This window comes from Rattus norvegicus, chromosome 15 (genome assembly GCF_021556685.1).
Source record: "Rattus norvegicus strain SHRSP/BbbUtx chromosome 15, alternate assembly SHRSP_T2T, whole genome shotgun sequence".
Classification (NCBI taxonomy): Eukaryota; Metazoa; Chordata; class Mammalia; order Rodentia; family Muridae; genus Rattus; species Rattus norvegicus.
In genome coordinates, this window is record NC_141548.1 from 6,718,304 (window position 1) to 6,734,760 (window position 16,457).

The window sequence follows — 16,457 nt, forward strand, 5'->3', positions numbered from 1 at the left end:
AGGTTGTCCAATTTGCAATCCTACCAACAGTGGAGGAGTGTTCCTCTTTCTCCGCATTCTCTCCAGCATCTGCTGACACCTGAGTTTTTGATCTTAGCCTTTCTGACTGGTGTGAGGTGGAATCTCAGGGTTATTTTGATTTGTGTTTCCCTAATGACTGAGGATTTTGTACATAACAGAAGGCATTTTAAGAAATGATGCTACCCTAACTGGTGGTCTGCATGTAGTTGAGTGCCAATGGATCCATTTCTCTCTCTACACAGTTGAAGTCCAAGTGAATCAAGGAAATCCACATAAAACCAAACATGCAGAAGCTAATAGAAGGGAAAGTGTCGCAAAGTTCCTAGAACACATATGCACAGGACAAAGTTTTCAGAACACAATACCAAAGGGTCAGGCTCTAAGATCAACAGTAAATGTATGAAATCTCAACAATCTGAAACTTTCTTTAAAGCAAAGGACACTGCCAATAGGACAAAACAGCAAGCTACAGATTCGGAGAAGAGTTTTACCAACCCTACATCTGAGAGAGTGGGATGTAGAGAAAGTGGAACACTCCTCCATTGTTGGTGCGATTACTAGCTGTATAGCCACTCTGGATATCAATGTGGAGGATAATGGGAACAATGCAAATAGCTTTACCTGAAGACCCAGCTTTAACACTCACTTCAGTGCATATACTCAAACATGATCCACATATGACAAGGACGTGTGGATGAATATGTTCATAGCAGCCTTACTTATATTAGTCAAATGCTGGGAACAACCACGATAGACCTCAACTCAACTGAGGAATGAGTATAAGAAGTGCGCTCTATTCAAACAGAGGAACAGTACTCGGGTATCAAAGATGAATACACCAAGAACTTTGTAGGCAAAGGGATGGAACTGGAAAATAGTGAAGTAACAGAGATCGAAAAGGACATAACATGGGATGCATTTAGTGACAAATGGATGTTAGCCCAAAAGTTCAGAAGACCCACTATACAATTCATTGATCATATGAAGGGTAACATGTCAGAAGGCCAAATTGTGGATGCTTGAACCCACTTAGAAGGGGAAGAACATAATCATGGGAGGCAGAAGGATGGAGGGACCTAGGTAGAGGCAGGGAAGGATGGACAAGGGGTGGGGGGAGTAGCAACAATGAAAAGAGACAAGAGAGAAACCCAGAGGAAAAGTGGAATCAATGACAATAAGCATCAGTGGTGGGTAGTGAACTTGGGTAACCCAAATGGAAAATGAAGAACCAGTGGAAGGGGAAGCCCTGGGTCCTGCTAAGACTGAACCCCCAGTGAACTAGACTGTTGGGGGGAGGGCGGCAACGGGGGGAGGGTTGGGAGGGGAACACCCATAAGGAAGGGGAGGGGGGAGGGGGATGTTTGCCCGGAAACCGGGAAAGGGAATAACACTCGAAATGTATATAAGAAATACTCAAGTTAATTAAAAAAAAAAAGAAACAAAAAAAAAAAAAAGAAAATGAAGAAGTCAAAATGTTCTCATTCGCAGATGGCGTGATACTATTTTAAAAACTCTAGAAATGTATCACCGTCTCTTAAGACTGATAAATACATTCATAAAAGCACAATACAATGGGAACACACAAAATTTCTTAGCCTTCCTTTATGCCAATCCAAATCATACCGTGAGAAAATCTGGGAAAAATTCCCCTCATAATCATCTGAAAATATAAAATAAAATAATGTGGATCAAAACATTTAAAATGCAAAGGCAACTATGAATTAGCTAGAGGTGATGCTAAATCGAGACAATTTGTCTCTAAAAAAATTAAGTTTCTTAAAGCTGAAAATACATTCATAAAAGTAGAAGAATGCAAAATAACACACAAAACTCTTTATCTTTCCTGTATACCAATAAAAAACCATGGGAAAGAAATCAGGGAAATATTCTACTCAAAATACTCTTAAAATATATAACAAAATACTGTGGATTAGCTTACTTATAAAGCATACTATTAGTAAGAAGACATGAAGTACCCACGATCCATCCTGAATACATATAAGAACTTTCCAGCTGATGTTCTGAAAGACCTTAAAGACTTGAATAAATCAAAGCTTTTATATCTTTATGGATAAGTAGATAATATAATAAGGTCAGTTTTTGATGAATTAATAAAATTAATACAATAAATAGTGATTAGAAAATTTTACTACAATAAATCACCCACTTTTATGAAACATATGAATTTGAATATAAATATTCTACTATGGGAAAAAGGACAACTTTTAAAGTACAAAGAGCTAACATGTTTAGAAAGATAATTTTAAAGAGAAAAAAAAGAGGAAGGAAAAATTGTCATGAGAAAAAAATGTGATAGTTACCTAAGCAGTGTGATGCGGTTGGCAGAGCGAATATTTCAACAGATTAGTGTGTCCAGGAACTGTGTGTATTGATTTTAAAACCTGCAGGAGGAGGGACTATCAGAGCAGATCTCAAGAAAATTCCGATTGTTCAAGTTAGTTTCCTATTGTTATAGGAAACATAAAAATGCCACTGTGGGAAAGTGAAGGTTTTATTCACCCCATAAGTTACAGTTCATCATTAATGGAATACGAGATAAGAACAGAAGGCAGCAGCTTGACAACAGAGAGGAACTCTGCTTACTCATCTGCTCAGCTACCTTTCTCTATGACCTCTCCTCCCCTTACTAGGGCTGGTACCACCCACAGTGGGCTAAATCAAATACATCAACTGCCATCAAGAAAATGCCAAAGACACATGACTGCCAGCCATTCTGATGGCGTCAATTGCTCAAGAATGCACCATTTAGACAGCTACAATTAGCCATCACAGTAAGGTATAAAAGGAAAATACAAACCTTAGCCTATTCCAGAGAAAAGTAACACTTCATGAATAGAATTTGAGGTCACAAGTGAAGTTTCATGTGAGGAAGAAATTAGAAGGAATTATGACAGAAATCGAACTTTATTTAAAATAAAAAGTGACAAGTCAAAGCCACAAATAAAATGTTGGTAACTTTGACCTCTTCAAACCTCTTCTGGAGGCTGCAGGGTGGACGCAGGGCATGGTTGTTGGCTGGCACCACCATGGCCCATTCACTGTTTTGGTGAAGGATTTTCCATCAGAAGCCTTAGCCTTACTACAGAGGGTAGGTCCCAAGTACTAATCATAGTCAGTCAATTGGATGACAGATCTTGTGCTCCAAAGAAATGGAAGAGTCCATTTAGTCATGATTTCAGGATGGCTCTAACTCATTTCAGAGTCATAGATATTGCAAGCATCTAGAACACCAAAAGACCCATTGTCTCACACCAGTATTCTCTTGCTGTGCCCTCAGTCACCACGGTAATAATCAGTGGTGAGCTCTATAGTATTATTTGGTCCAGTTTCCTGGTGGTGCTGCTTCCAAATACTGTTTCTTTGACCCAGACAGAAGCTTCAAGTAAAATAATAAATAATTTTTGCATTGAAAGCCATTGTAGTTGTAGTTAACAATGAAGACCTCAAGCAATCTTCCCTCAGTCCTCCTGTTTTAGCAAGGGTTTTTTTTTTTTTTTTCTTTTGCTTTCTGTTTCGTTTTGGTTGTTTTTTATTTTATTTTGTTTTATTTCGTTTTGTTTTTCTTTTTGTTCTATTCTTCTTAGGGTGCATGGAGTGGTCAAGAAGTGGTCGGAAAAAGGTCAAGTACAAATTCAGATGCACAGAAAGACCCCAGTCTTTCTGGCAGGTCCACTGTGTTTCCTGCATTAGGGCTTTTTCCCTTTTGCCTTACATGTTACTCATTTTCACTCTCTTGCATGCTTTTATCCAGTCATAATTAGTAACATATCTATCATAATTATTTGAATTTCAATTATCCAATTCTAACTACTCTATCTCCTATCCCAAACCAGAGACAGGCGTTGAGTCCCGTAGGGTGTGGTTTTGATGCTTAGATCAGGAATCTTCCTGTGAACACTGATCCCTGATAGTTCAATAAAGATGCTGTTGGCCAACCAGCTGGGTGGCATAGGCAGGTCTTCTAGTTTTCCTCCAGGCAGGCTAGGAGACACAGGAGAGGAGAAGGGATTTAATACTTCAGAGGGAGTAAAACTACCAGCCATTTGAGATCTAGGGCTGAGTGGCAATTGGTGGCCTCCCAGACTGGGCTTGGTGTAGCAGGCAGGAGGTTAGAAACACAATAAGCTGATTTGGGGAGCTGAGCTATGACTAAAGGCACCTGAGCAACTGAGCTGAGGGCAGATTTAGAGGTGCTGAGTTGGGAGTAAAAAGGAGGGCATCCTATTTGGAGGAGGCTTAGAAGAACCTGTCCACTGAGCCATCTCATCAAAAGTATCTTAATGTGTGTGTCTTTTATGTGCAATCCAAAGAAACCTGGGCAGGGTTGATAGCTTGGTCTGCCTAGAGTTTAAAGTGAGGAAGTAGAAACAACACTCTACAGAGTCCTATGTGAGCAATCCATGGGCATTAAGGAGCGAATCCAAAGTCACCTTGACTAAGAGAGTTAGAGCTGACCCAGATGTAGCTTTTCACTATAACCATCCCTTCCTTTTGATCTTTTAGTGTGCCATTTGTTCAAGAATATTAGTGAGGAGGAGAATATGACTCTAAAGGTTATTCTTGGTTGTTAAATTGTCTTCATCTGAGATTACCAAACCACAAAAGTAGAGGGGAAATCTGTGAGGGATTTCCGTTTAATGTAAATTCAAATTTACTTGTAATCTGGATATTTGAGGTAGGAAGTCATACCTTTAACCCAGAACTTTAATCCTGATCTTCTTTTTTCTTTTTTAGTCATCTACAGATACATCATTATTAGGAATGTGTCCTTCTCACTGGAGACCAGAGAAGAGACCTACAGTTCTATGATACTTAAATGTCATAGCAAGACATCAAAACAAAATGTCAAAGTGTGAATGGAGGAAATTATTTAGGACAGTGTTTTGCAAACAAGTTTTCATACAGATATTCTTGGTAGGAGAGCTCTGCAATTTTGCATTTCATATTTGACTTTGCTGGTACTCTGACTAGGATCAACATAAAACTTCTTGGGATTTTCTTAATCTCCTTTACGAATAGAGATGAATGCACCATCTGTGGGAGCCATATTGGATTTGGGCCTGGTTGCTTTGTCACTGTGTGGCACAAGAAGTTTACATTCACAGAATGTTGTCAGCCTGAGCCAGACCCTTCTGGGTCTCCAGCAAGGTTTGACCCCTGCTGAGCCCTGCCCTTACATGTGGAAGCCTTTTGTCCCCAACTGGGAACAGTCTGGCCCGGTACTTCTCACCTGAGTCAGAATTAGGCTGGCCTTCCTGGTTATTTCCCTAATTTATTCAGGCCACATAGTCGGTCCTTTGTTACCGAAGTCTCAGCCAGGGTTCCCCACTGTGCTTGACAGATACCTGCTAAGTGGTGTTCTTTGGATATATAGTTTGGTCAATAAAGAAACCAAGAGGCTCTCTTCCTCTTCTGGCTTGACACGAATAACCTGTGTGTGTGTGCTTCTTTCATCCTGCAGGCTTTCGCCCGATTCTCGGTACCGTGTCGGTGCTGGCGCCGACACCATCAGCTCTGTCGTCTATGTTATTATGGCTACAGTGAGGACCAAGTATGCTAAAGCTCTTCATCTGATTTTTCAAACAGCGTGCTCATACAAGTGTGAACTTCTGTGGGTTGTGGGAGGGCAAGGTTAAGAACACTGGCTGAGAGCTGTGAATGGAGAAGTGGGACGGTGCATGCAGGAGGGAGGGAAAGGCCTGAGTGTGGCTCATGAACAAATTCACAATATCCATTGATTTAATAACCATTCAGGAAGTGGACTTCTGCAAAATGACTTCAGCTGACCAGCATGGCGGGAAACCAGAAACAGATTCAATGGGGATTTAGATCAACTGGATGGGAAACATGGGCTTAGAGGCAGAGATGTGTCAGCACATGAAGAGTGGAAAATCAAGCCAGTGTGGTCTGTTAAGCTTCTCATCCCCATGGTTAGAGGCAAACAGCAACAAGTTTTAGCACTGAGGAAAAGAAGAAATAAAAGCCAATTTGTTGAAAATCCCCATCACCAAAAAGTAGTGACATCCTCTGTGATGCACATCATCTCTCAGGGGCACGGGCCATCGGAATGGCTGGATGATGGCTCTCGGCATGGGCTCTGCCTGCACCCCTTTCCTAACTGCAGAGCTCAAATCTGCTTCAGCCGGGTCATCAGCTCCCCATTCTGTTGCATGGAGATCAGATCGCTGCGTCTGCATATGCAGTATTGTAAGACTCTCAGAGAGAATCTTCCCTCAGGAGGGAGATCCTCAAGCCCAATGACCAGACCGAGTCCACAGGCTGCAATCTGCAAGAGGATTTTTATTGATCAGGATACACAGGTATCTGTGGGCGTCCCAGTCAATTCGGAAGACTGGCGCGCCTAGCAGAGCCAGGGTGGGCTTTTTATAGTATTTTGGGGAGCAGAAGCAGGCTTACAGAAGCAGATGCATGGTTACAGGGATGTGATTGGTGGAGTAAATGAGGCATACGTGTATGTTACCTATTTTGGCTATAATCATAACAGTGAGTTAGCAAAAAGTACATGGTGGTCAGGGCTTCCGGGGGGTCAGGGACTTTTTCTTTTTTCTGCCAGGTGGCCCATGGAGCAGTGCCCATAATTTAGTCTGGTTTCTGCATTTTGTTTTCTTTTATGGTCTGTTTCATCTAAATGATGGGTCAGCTTGTCCCACATATCTAAAAACTTACTTTTTACTTCTATAGTTGAGGGCCTTGGGCTTGTACAATTCCCTTTCTGGGAGGGGGTCTTTCATTCCCCCATTTTCTTTTTTTGTCCTTGAGTGGAATCTTCCACTCAACTTGTTTTAGGTACCTCTGTTTTTTTTTTTTTTTTCACCATCTGATACTGTTTTCTCAGCACAAAAGTTTGAATGACTGAAAGTCTGTATCTCTTATTATTCCTGTCTGATCTGCATAGAAACAACATTCTTCTTTTAGTGTAGCACACAGACTCTTTCTTTAAGGAATATCAGGTCTAATCTTTTCCTATTTTGAAGGACTACCTCTGAGAGGGAGGTTAGGTATTCTTGGAGGTCAGCTAAAAAGTCTTTTTTACTCTTTTTATATCTGAGTCAATGGCAGTTCTGAATTCTCTATAAGCCTTGCATTGTAAGGCAACAGCAGATGTCCTTGTGCTGCCCTTGTAGCACCTGGATAGCCTTAAATAATTCTCAACTCTCTTTTGTGTCTTATTAAGTCTTTAGCATCAGGATTCTAATCTGGACACTATCTGAACCTATACACCAAGGTCTTTTAGAACTTCTAAACTTATATAGGTTGTGATCCCTGAGGCACAGTCCCAAGAAGTGTTAGGAGTACTAACATATGTAATGTTACATCATTTGTAATAAAAATCAAGCCTATCCTTACACCTATTCCGAGGGAACCCAGGGCAAACAGGCAAACATGAAATTCTTGTTAGCAACCTCCCAGTCACTTAAGTCTAGGGAGCTTTTTGAAGATCTGAGTGTCCCTCTAGGTCCCAGCTCTCAGCCCCAACAGCTAGTACGCTGCTGGTGAGGGCTGAGAATTGACGGCTGTCAGGGTGGTCAGCAGCACCAGGTACGGTCCTTTCCAGCGAGGCTCGAGTGTCTGGGCTCAGTGTAGCTGTAGTCTCTAACCTGGAGCTGATGACATGTCTCAGGGGTCTCCGGGGCATAGGCTGCTGTCAGCTGTGAGCAGATTTCTTTCTGTATCACCTGTAGGTCTTTTAGCCTGGCATATAAATCATTATTACTATGACATGTTGGTTCAGTAACATCATCTAATACAGTCAGGGGAGCTGAGGCCCCATATAAGATCTCAAAGGGGTAAGGCTGAATCTGGAAGGGGTATTTCTTGCTCTGAAGAGAACAAGAGGGAAGGAGTGTCACCCAGTCTGTGCCAGTCTCCATGGTCAATTTGGTCAGGGTCTCTTTTAGAATTTTATTTATTTACTCTACTTGTCCTGAACTTTGAGGTCTGTAAATACAACGTAATTTTCAATTGACCTCTAAATACTTGGCCACACCCTGGCTTACCTTGGCAACGAAAGTAGGGCTGTTGTCTGACCAGATTACCTTGGGCATTCCAAACCGGGGGAAGATTTCTTCCAGTATCTTCTTGATGATTGTAGAGGCTGTCTCTTGTTTGGTGGGGAAAGCTTCTATCTATTCCTGAAAAGATATCTATAAACACTAGGAGACATTTATAACCATATTTTCCTGGTTTTATCTCTGTGAAGTCCACTTCTCAGTAGTATCCAGGCCGTTCCCCACGGAGCCTCCTACCACAGTCAACTTTCCTGAAAACAGTTACCTTTTGGCATGGTATACATCAGTGCACTATCTGTTCCACGAGATACTTGAGACCTGTGACATAATATTTAGTTTTTGAAAACGTCTGGATGAGTTTGCTTACCCCTAAGTGAGTCTATTGATGCATTTGTTTTATCATGGCCTCTGCCTATTTTTGTAGCAGGATCTTCTTTCTCGTTGAGGTGTACCAGAGTCTCTTCCTCGGCCTGGCTGGGTCATGTAGGGCCCTTAACAGAGCCAGAATCTCTTTTTTTCTTGCCCTCAGATGTCAGCAGGCCCCTCTGCTGCTGTCCACAGAGATGTTAAGTCTCTTTCTCAGTTCAAGGGCTTTGGTGAGGGGAGCGAGCTCTACTCTCTGAGTAGAAGTGCCTTCTGGTAGGGCCTGAGCCCATATGACTCTGTTTCCATCTACCACTGCTGCCCCAGCCCATCTTTTTCCTTCTGTAAGAAGCTGCTCCCATCTATGAACCAGATGGCATCTACCTCCTCTGCTGGCTGATCAGTCCGATCTTTATGCCACTCTTTAGTGAGCTCCTGCTGACAGTCATGAAGGGGGGTGTCTAGGTCGGGGTCCGGGAGCAGGGTTGCAGGGTTTAGACTCGTAGGGGCAGTCTGGAATCACAAGGAACAAGTGGGATACCCGGCCCACGCCAAGGTCCACTGTTCTTCGGGTAGTCCATGAGTATCATTTGTTGCCGGTAGTCCCCTGTACTCAAGGTCTTTTGCTGGACACTAGCCCATTTGGGCGTAGGAGCACAGAGTGTTGGGCCCCCATATTCACAAAACAGCTGGGCGGGCTTCCCTTCTATCTTAGCGCATAGCCAGCACTCTAGGACCAAGAGGCTTGCCTTCCGGGTTGCTGGAGAGGCCCTTCTTGTTCTTCCTGGGGCAGTCCCTGACCCAGTGTCCTTTTTCCTTGCGATAGGCACACTGATCTTTAGCTAGGAATTCTCTTCTGTTGCCAGGTACTGTCTTCCTAGGTTCCCTAACTACTGTGGCCAGTATATATTCCTCTCCTGTCTTTTATCCCTCTTTAGCTCTCTAGCTTCTTTTTCCTTTTGTCTCTTTTCTTCCTTAGCTTCCTGCTCTTTTTACCTTCTTTCCTCTTTCTCTTCCTCAGTCTCTCTCTCATATCTTCTGCATCTTCCTCTACAGCTATTAGATGCTGTCCACTTATGTAACTACACTTCAACTTTACTTTCTCTGCAACTTACACTAACTCTCAGCAACTTAGCTTAACCCTTTAAATTTTTGTAACTTTCTCTCTTTATATCTTTTTCTTATCTTAGCCAGATTGGTGGGGCATTTTCCAGCCCCTCAGAGACCCACCCTTGGAGCCTGGTGGCAGACCTGGAGCACTCCCTACCTTCAGGGGTATTCAAGTCAACAGTCAAGAGTGAGGGTCTTCCATCTATGTCTGGAACATTCTTTCTGGCCTCCAGTAGGATTCTGTCTTTCCTCAGTGGTAAAGAAGACCTGTAACAGTTACTAACAAGCATCTCAAATGGGATGGTGAGAAAACAAGAGAATCTTGAGAATAGAGGTCCACTGAAGAGGACAAATAGCATTTAGTCACACAGCTAAACCAGGAGGACTTTTTGGGACAAAAAGGCTGTTGTAAAAATAAGCACAAGCTTTGTGTCTGTGAAACAGAACGGCAAGCAGAGGGAGCTGATCTGTTACCGACCATCTCTCTGGACTTAAGAACTAATAACAAAAGGATGGAGAGATGGTTAGGACCTGGGTGCTAGATACCAAGTGGCTGACAAAAGAATTGTAACCAGTTCACCTGGGACTTTCAGGACCTCAGTAGCAGCCCTTTACCAAACTGTCTCAGTGGGCTAAAGGCCCATGGAAAAGAAAACATTAATCCTGACCTTGGCCACAACCAAAGCCTGAATTCTAAATTTTGACTGGCAAAACAAAGTTCTTCACAGTTTGTTGCAGATTCTTTTCGAAACTATTTTAGGGGCTTCTCTGCCCCCAAACCTGGGGCATTTTGACCACAGGGGTAGGAACTGGCTGCTGTGGGGATAGGATCAAAGGCACTCTCCATGTCAATGATGACTAACAGGGAAGGTTACTTAATGTTGGAGATCAACTCCTCTCTTGGAATAGGGCCAGCAGATATGGCAGGCTCCCTTAAAGAACTTCTCTTAATGAACACTCTCCTTCTGTGAGCAAGTGTTGAAGGTCTGGTCACTGAAGGCAGCAACTGGAATTATTATTTTTTTTCAGGGCCAAAAGTCTCATAAAACAACCACTAACTCTACGCTATCTTCTTGTTGTCAAAGCATCAACCCCGGCCGGCCTCATCACCTTGAAACTCCTCTTACGCTGACTTGGCCTGAGCTGCGCCACTGCCCACGCGCAGCCTGCAGCTTGCTAGCAGGCCTGCATGCTTGTCACCCTCAGCCCCTATATTGTCCTACTCTGTGCTGTCCCTTCCTTAGAAGCTGTGAATGTTTAAGCAACAGGGAGAATTTTTCTTCAGGATCTAAGGTAAAGCTTTCAGGCTCTTGTTAATACCTGCTTCAGACAGGGTCACTCACTAACCTGGAGTTCTTCATACACAACTGTTAACAGCAGCTAGACTGGACAAGGGGAGCAAAGGGAGGGGCATCTTTCCTTGGGGAGGAGGCTAAGAGAGAAAGATAAAACAATTTTTCTCAAGCAAATTATTTCCAAGTTAAGCACCAAGAGGACCAAGTAAAACTCCTTGACAAACAAAGCAAACAGTTTCATGATTTCAAACACAGTGTCATTCCAAGATTTTAAACACAGTCGTCTATCCAAAGTTCAAAAACGAAACAAAAGTCAAAAAGACACTCGACAATACCACAGAAAACAACCCAGACAAACAAGACCAAGACAAAGCATCCTATAACCAATTTCCACAGGTGTTCAAAGAAAATTAGGACACAAAGAAGACAAACAATTCCAACAGTCAGACAGACAGACGCACCACGCGGCTTCGGTGTCAAACTGAAACCAAAAATTCAGACAGAGGCGACGAGGGTCTGAATCCTTCAGTGGATCCGGCTCTCTCCTCTCTCCTCCAACCCAAAACCACGAATCCTTCCGATACAGGCTGAGCCCCGAAAAACCGGGCTCTAAACACCCTTGGAACGTCTTCCAGGGCTGCGGGGGAGAAGTTCGAGCTCGTCAGCTCCTTCTCTGGCCCGCCCAAATACAAACGGTCTAGACCCAAGCCAAGTAACTAAGCATTTACAGAACAAGTCACAAAGCAAGACAAGACAGGACAAGACAAACACTGGCCAGCTTACCTCCCGGTGGGTGGTGGGTGGTCTCTAGGCAGAGGATCTCCGATCCCGGACGAGCCCCCATATGTAAGACTCTCAGAGAGAATCTTCCCTCAGGAGGGAGATCCTCAAGCCCAATGACCAGACCGAGTCCACAGGCTGCAATCTGCAAGAGGATTTTTATTGATCAGGATACACAGGTATCTGTGGGCGTCCCAGTCAATTCGGAAGACTGGCGCGCCTAGCAGAGCCAGGGTGGGCTTTTTATAGTATTTTGGGGAGCAGAAGCAGGCTTACAGAAGCAGATGCATGGTTACAGGGATGTGATTGGTGGAGTAAATGAGGCATACGTGTATGTTACCTATTTTGGCTATAATCATAACAGTGAGTTAGCAAAAAGTACATGGTGGTCAGGGCTTCCGGGGAGTCAGGGACTTTTTCTTTTTTCTGCCAGGTGGCCCATGAAGCAGTGCCCATAATTTAGTCTGGTTTCTGCATTTTGTTTTCTTTTATGGTCTGTTTCGTCTAAATGATGGGTCAGCTTGTCCCACATATCTAAAAACTTACTTTTTACTTCTATAGTTCAGGGCCTTGGGCTTGTACAATTCCCTTTCTGGGAGGGGGTCTTTCAGTATTTCTTTACCTATGAAGACCTGAGGAACTATTCTCCATCCAGTGAGCTGTTGTAATTAATCTTGAATCTCATTGGTGTTGTTAGTGGCTGTGATGTTCACAGACTCCAGAAGACCAGGTTTGAAAGGCAGTTGACTGAGGATTTCTTGGGTCTTTCTGCAATAGGGGCAGGTGGGCTGGATTAACACGACCACCTTCCCAGACGGACACTTGCAGTTCACAAACCACTGAGCCACGCCGACAGGCTGCAGCTTTCCAGGAAGGAACATTCGGTTGAAGGTGCTGGTCCCGTGTCAAATGGAATTGGAAAACCTGATGTCTTTGCTTCTGTGGACCAAGATCTGGAAAAACCCAACTACATAAAAATCTGAGGACAAGTTGTGAGAGGTTTGTTCTTTCCTTCAATCATGTAGGTCCTAGGAAGGAGCTCAGGTGTGGGGAGTTGGCAACAATCACCTTTATCTGCTGCCATCTCACCTGCTGAATCCCTCATTCATGGAACTGAAGAAACTCTGTATCCATCCTGGTATTCTGTGTAGATATCTGTGTATCATTCGTAGAGTGGATACTTTTGTCTGTTGGTTGGAAAGCACCAGTCTGGAGGGCTCATGGTTGGTCTCAGTAGTCCAGTCCAGGAGCTGCTTTACAAGAACCATTCACTGATCTGGAAGAAACTCTTTTTAGAGGCAGTGAGATCTACTGGAACAATATCAACCATCCTTCTCCCTTCCCAGTTTTGAACTGAATCATTCTCCACCACAGACCTGTGGTCTCTGCTGCAGGCTGCATCCCCCCAGGCTTCTGAAGCTTGCTCATAGCAGTGCATTTATGGGACGGCAACATGATTTCCTTACCACCTCACCCCCAGGAGAGTTTTTCAATTCTTTATTTAATCTGATGGGTCTAATCTACATCGTCACGGAGGATGAGATGTGGGAGTTCTGCTCCAACCCTTACAGTAAGAGATGCTGAGATATGATGCTGTACCCACTAATGCTGTACATGGATGCCAGCAGTTTAGACAATAAGCATGGCTGTCCAATATATGTGTTCCTACTGGTCTCTAGTAAGAGAGAGTGAGAAAATATGCCTTGTCCATATGAAGGCAGAAAAGAATGTGTGGTTCTAGAAGACAAGGTACGAAGGACTGCGTGTAAATCCCAGTGACTGAGAAAGCAGCCTGGAGCCAGTTGTGTTATTGAGACTTCAGACAGCTTGGCCTTTACACATGTGACACAGCAGACTCCCATGAGCAAATCCTTAGCCTGGAAGATGTAGTTATGGTAGCCAAGAAGAACTAACACAGAACTGTCCCCTTTGCCTGCCTCTTACTACTCTGATCTCCCACATCACAGGAGGCTGAATGGTCTTCCGCATACCCTGAGACGCAGCTCACAATGGACAGCGCCTGTCTTCAACAGAGCTTCATCGGAGCCTGCCCTTGGCCTGTGGTGGATGTGCAGGAAGTGAGCTGACAGGTGAAACGTAGCCTGGCTGGGTCTCAAAGTGCAGCTTGAGACTCACCCACTGTGATTGTCAACACTTCCATGTCTCCATTGGGAGGGCAGTGTCACAATGTCCTCCTACTGTCTTCTCACTCCATTCACATGCTTCGTGTGACACAAGCTCATTCACAGTTCACAGGATGCAGCATAGCTTCAGAGCCCTCATGTCTGGCCACAGAAGCCAAGAGAGCAATGTCACAGTTCACAGTGACAATGTAGATAAGCCAGGGCATTTCCTACAAGTTTTACTTTCAAGTGTATCCTTTTATTGCAGTTTACGCTACTCTGTCTAGAAGGCCAGGTTGCAGGAGAGCATTTGGATGACGTCACTGGGAACTGCCAGGGCCTCCTGCTAACCAGCTTTCCTTATGGTGACCAGATTCTGAGGTGCCATCTCCAGGAGGCTCTCCAGTGACACAATGGAACCCTTTCCATATCTCCTCCCTCTAAAGCTAGAGATTTCTCTTTGCTCCATTAGTAGTTACCTGCTCTGAAAGGGCAGATTGCGTCAGGGGCTTGGCATGGGGAGAAAGATCACGGGACATGGGGTGGAAGATTCTTCTGCATGATAATTTTATTCCCAGATCCATTCCTGTGACATACATTCCAATTTCCTAGGTTTTCCTGTTTCCCAAAAGTCAGTATTTCCCTCCAGACCTTTAATTTATTGGATATTGGATTTCATTTTCTTATTGTGCATTCCTTCCAAGGGGGCTTTCTTTATATATATTCATGGATGTGTACTCACAAAGTCTCTGTTTTGCATCCCTCTCTTGCAATGATCTTGGTAACATAGTGAACCCAGTTATACAGTGAATATAAAACTGTAAATGTTGTGCACCTACTTCAGATGATAAACTTCCAAATCCTTTCTCAAAAAAATAACCAGATATCAGTGAGCAAAGGACAACGTGGACGGAGATTGGTCCTCTGCAGTTCCATTAGACGTCACTTCTCTAGTGTCCACCTTCCTGAGTTCCCAGGGCCAGGCCTGACGGTGTTAGAGTTTGGACCATGACCCTGTATTCATGCCAAATGTAAGATCCAGGAGGTTGGGCAGGGAGTGGAAGGGCTTGAGGTCAGGTGAAAGCTCAACTTTAATAGGTCCAGAAGTTCTGGAGGGAGTCTATTTGGCCTTGTCATCTGTGGCTTCTACGTTCTTGACCTAGTTGTGAGGAATCCATGTTAAAATTCCACCTAACCTCATAACTGTAAGAGTGTCAAACATCACCACGTAAGTTCATTGCAAATTGCTTTCATTGTCCTTTCCTTGCCCACTACCACCAGGTCCAAATTAGGGGATATTGTAGATAGATTTAGAGGTTCACTGGGTCTCTCTGATAGTCAAAGTAATAGACTTTATGGAGAACTGGACAGACAGGATTTCAAGAATAAAATAGTTGAAGAATTCTGCCAAGTGCTGATCTCTAAGACTTAGAAGCAATGGGGCGTGTATTCTAAACATAATATTATAGGGTTCAATCCCTCCTTGTATGGAGTACAGCAGGCCCAAAATAAGAAAAGAGCCTTTCCACCTTTCTTGGACTCTAATGAGAGTTTTCTTAGTGTCTCCTTTAATGTCTTGTTCATTATTTCCACCTGCCCAGAATTCTGCACAACAAAGACTCCAAACTACTCATACATCTTTGACTGTTATTCATAGGCTTTGGCCGTGAGAGCTGGGCTATTATAGGACAGCATTCCTAGTCAGTGGCAAAATTAGGAGGAAAGTTCCTAGCAGAGCTTTCTAGTTGCTCTATGATCAGTTTCAGTCCGATGTAGTGAGCTTCTACTCACCCAGAAAGGGTATCAATAAAAACAAGCAGGTACTTTTATCTGACTCTAGGAGGCCATGTGTCAGTTAATTCAGGTTCCCATAATTTATCATAGCGTTGGCTACCTGTATGCAATCCTCTCTGGGTAAATGATCTCTGTTTTTTATTTACATAGGTGTAAATGTGACATCTGGCTTTGACATCTCCTTCTACACTGTCCAGTGTATGTAGGCGTAACATACCTTGGTGTTGGCAACTCAGAGAGTTCTGTGGACCCAAGACAAGTAGTCTGGTAAAGCTGAGTTACCAGAAACCTGCCAATTCTTTCTGGAAGAATGATCTTTCCCTCTGGTGTTCACCACTAACCTCTGGCCTCAAGCTATTCATTTGATTCTTTTGCATCCTCGCCTCTTAGTTATACTCGAAATACACAAGATCTAAGGCACAAACCACATGAAACTCAAGAAGGATGACGAAAATGTGGATGCTTCACTCCTTCTTTAACGGGGGAACAAAAATATTCACAGGAGGGGATAGGGAGGAAAATTTTAGGGCAGAGAATGAAGGAACGGCCATTCAGAGCCTGCCCCACATGTGGTCCATATAGATAGATAGATGGATAGATAGATAGATAGATGATAGATAGATAGATATAGATATATAGGTATAGATATATAGATATAGATATATAGGTATAGATATATAGATATAGATATAGATATAGATATAGAATTAGATATGGATATATATCCACCAAAACTAGATAAGATGGATGAAGCTAAGAAGTGCATGCTGACATGAACCGGATATAGATCTCTCCTGAAAGACACAGCCAGAACATGTCAAATACAGAGTCAAATGCCTGAAGCGAACCACTGAACTGAGAACGGGACACCCATTGGAGGAATTAGGGAAAGGACTGAAGGAGCTGAAGGGGTTTGCAAG

The 16,457-nt window shown here is 43.4% G+C and overlaps 1 long non-coding RNA gene and 1 pseudogene across 1 annotated transcript; both read right to left on the reverse strand.

Annotated features, from left to right (window-relative positions):
- Positions 1–6,088: 6,088 nt before the first annotated feature.
- On the reverse strand, positions 6,089–12,501 carry LOC148000750 (glutaredoxin-1 pseudogene; annotated as a pseudogene).
- On the reverse strand, positions 6,323–11,714 carry LOC148000751 (uncharacterized). The gene is made up of 2 exons (XR_015638631.1): positions 11,624–11,714; positions 6,323–7,755 (listed from the first exon to the last, which is right to left on the reverse strand). It is a non-coding gene; the product is annotated as an uncharacterized LOC148000751 (long non-coding RNA).
- Positions 12,502–16,457: the final 3,956 nt, after the last annotated feature.